Genomic DNA, 3,787 nt, shown 5'->3' with positions numbered 1-3,787 from the left:
GAAGGAAGGAAAAGAAAGAAAGATCTGTTGAGGCTGCTTATGTACAACCAAATACCTCTTAGGATTTGATTTCTTAGTTTGGAGGTTTAGGGTCATGGTTTCATGGGACATCCAGTTAAGTGACAAAACAAAAGAACTAGTGCTCCTCTTCTATCGTCTAGTTCACAGTGTAGTGTCTTGGGTCTTAAAACTTTGCAGGTAGCATTCAAAGGTACAATTGGTCTTCCTTTTCTTTGAGCAATAGAGGAAGGAGGAGAATCAGGAATCGCAGAAGGAAATGAGCTGCATGGCTACATTCATGAACAAATGCCTTCTTTGACATGAGAATAGGATGGTGCCCAGCTACCATTATTGAATATTTTGATCAAAAAATAAAGAAAAATCCTAATCAAAAGAGAAAAAAATTGCCGAACAGATTTTCAAATTCTCATGGAATCTAGATTTTCTGTAGTCATGGAGACTGGATGAATCCTGAAACTATTGTCCTGACATAATCTTTAAACTTTAAATTTAAACCAAAAATATCCTCTGAAGTTGTCTTTTAGGCAAACAAGAAGGTAACTTCATTAGTAAAGAATGTGTGCCTTGAGCAATGTGTTCTTTTACAGAACTATGTATATGGGCTCAAACTGACCATAGCAACTGGGAACACTAGACAGGAAGGTTAGGGAGCAGTGAGTTTGTTATTGTTGTTGTTAAGTGCCGTCGAGTCGGTTCCGACCCATAGCGACCCTGTATAGGGTTTCCAAGGAGCGACTGGGTTCAAAATGACTTGTGTCCAGCAAATTAATCCGCAGTGCCACACCAGGACTTTGGTGTATGTTTAGATGTGCTTATTTTCAACAACAAAAAAGATAATTAAAACAAGAAAAGGAATAGGAAGTCAATACGTATTTCAAAACTTTAATTGCGAATTGAGTGAATATGTACAGAACAGATCATCGGTTTTCAAACCAACAAATCATGCACTTCGTTTTATCTCGATGATTGCAACCTCATGCATGCAACATTCCGCTTCCTCCCTGGGGTTCTTACTTCAGTTCCATCCTTCTTCCCATCCCTTCTCAGGCAGATGTTGCCTTTTTTATCTTGAATGGTTGACCATTCCATGGCTAGAATACCTTATCATTGTTGTTGTCCCCCACCCCCACCCCACCCATATACCTATCTACCTAGCAGAAAGAGTAAGTTCTCTCCCAGACCTGAAGGGTGGCAGAGGGCCATAGTCTCAGGTTCCTCCAGTTTCTTTCTGAAAAGTAAGTCCTGTCTTTTTTTTTTTTTATGATTTTGAGTTTTGTTCCACATTGCCTCCCACTCTATCCAGGACGTTTTCGTGTGATCTCTTTCTGGGTAGTCGTAGCCAGGCACCATCTAGTTCTTCTGGTATCAGAGTTGTAGAAACTGACGTTCACGTGTCCATTCGTCCACTGGACTAGTTGATTCCAAGCATCTACAGTTTTCATCACTTTTGTTTTTTCTGAACATGAGGAGACCAAGAGTTGCCATCTTAGATGGCTGTTGTGAACTATTAAGATCCCAGTAGCTACTTACTAAAGTAGGATGCAGAGCATTGTGTTTGTAGACTCTGGCAACTGACTATGGTGTCTCCTGAGACTATGGTCCTGAGCCCCCAGGTCCAGCAACTCATTGTTAAGCTGAATCATGATGGAAAAGATTGTGTGGTAGATAAGCAAATTGCTTTAAGCAGCATGTGTACATAGTAGTAATACCAGTTTCAAACATAGTTTCTTTGGGTTTCCATCACAATATTTCTTAGTTGTTGTTGTTAAGTACCGTGGAGTCGGTTTCGACTCATAGCGACCCTGTACAGGGTTTCCATAGCTGTAAATCTTTACGGGAGCAGAAAGCCTCATCTTTCTCCCGCAGAACAGCTGGTAGTTTTGAACTGCTGACCCTGAAGTTAGCAGCCCAATTCGTAACCACTACGCTACCAGAGCTCCTTGTTGTTATTATGTGCCGTGGAGTCTGTTCCGACTCATAGTGACCCTGTACAAGGTTTCCGAGGCTATAAATCTTTACAGGAACAGAAAACCTCATCTTTCTCCCTTGAAACAGCTGGTACTTTTGAACTGCTGACCTTGCGGTTCGCAGCCGGATTCGTAACCACTATGCTTAGTTGGTAGGTGCAAAATCTTGAGAGCAGCTGATAATCTGTTTAAAAGTCTTCCTATTACAGCATCAAACGAATGCTGGAATATGAGGGAAAAGGCCTAGGTTGTTGTTTAAGTCAAGTCATGTAACCTCTGTCTACTTTAGTTTCCATACTTATATCACGTACCTGTCCTTCTTACCAGGTTTTTGAGATGATCTGCTTAATTAAGTAGCATCCTATAGTGAAAATAAATAGGCTTTAGCATCTAAAAGACATGGGTTTGAACTACTGTGTTGGAGTGATGGGTACACAGGGAGTGATTGCTTACTGAGCATTGAGTTTCTGTTCATGATGGTATAATAATTTGAAAAAGGATAATGGTAATAATTGTACAAAATGATGAATATAATCAAAATCACTGAACACTATCTGTAAAAACTGTTGAACTAGAACATCTTTATTATATACATTTTTACCACAATGAAAAAAACATTACTTAAAAACCTGGGAATGGGGGAGCTATCTAAAGACTACCATAAATATCTAAGGAATGAATTACAGGTGGGGAGTGGGGAGTTTAGAGAAGTGGGACAGGGCAGAGATGATCTAGAGAAATTGGTTGTTGTTGTTGTTAAGTGACATCAAGTCGGTTCCAATCCATAGTGTTTCTGAGGAGGAGCTAGTGAGCTTGAAACGCCGACCTTGCAGTTCAAACAGCTTTGCAGTCTGGCACATTCACCCACAGCACCACACCAGGTTGTTGTTGTTGTTGTGAAGTGACATCGAGTCAGTTCAGACCCATAGCGACCATGTAATAGGGTTTCTGAGGAGCAGCTGGTGAGCTTGAACCACCGACCTTGCAGTCTGGCGCATTAACTCACAGCACCACACCACACCAGCTTGTTATTGTTGTTAAGTGCCGTTGAGTCAATTCCGACCCATAGTGGCCTTGTATAGGGTTTCCAAGGAGCAACTGGTGAGCTTGCACACCAGGTTGTTGTTGGTGGTGGTTGTGTGCCGTGGAGTCGGAACCAACTCATAGCGACCCTGTACAGGGTTTCCGAGGCTGTCAATCTTTACGGGAGCAGAAAGCCTCATCTTTCTCCCGCGGAACAGCTGGTAGTTTCGAACTTCTGACCTCAAGGTTCGCAGCCCAATTCGTAACCACTATGCTACCAGAGCTCCTAGGTGTCATCAAATTGCCATAATTAAAAAAAAAAAAAAAGGCATCCCTATGACATCATATATCAACATTTCTTGGGAGAAAAGGAGTTCCCAAAGTCCTACTTAAAAATGAGTATTTTATTTTCATTTCAGTCTTTTACCTTCCAATATGTTTATAATGCATACACATTTTTGCATAGTTGCAATCATAACAGATGTATATATTTTTTTCTGTTTTTCTATGGAAATAGTTTATGATTTCATAATTATCATTTTAATGGCTGTATAATGTCCCACACAAATAACACTTCAGAGATTTATAAAAAGATGTCTGATTCTATTAAAACTACTGGAAGAAAACAAAACAAAACTGCAGCCCCATCTTCAAGCTCCAGATTCTTTTAGTATAACAAGGATTATTTTGAAAGAGTTTAAAAAAAAAAAAAAAAGCAGAAGAGCAAATGAGCTTAGCAAAAATTTTGTTCTGGAGTCTAATCATAGGCAAACCAA

This window comes from Chrysochloris asiatica, unplaced genomic scaffold, assembly GCF_000296735.1.
Source record: "Chrysochloris asiatica unplaced genomic scaffold, ChrAsi1.0 scaffold00045, whole genome shotgun sequence".
Classification (NCBI taxonomy): domain Eukaryota; kingdom Metazoa; phylum Chordata; class Mammalia; order Afrosoricida; family Chrysochloridae; genus Chrysochloris; species Chrysochloris asiatica.
This window is presented reverse-complemented; position numbering follows the sequence as displayed.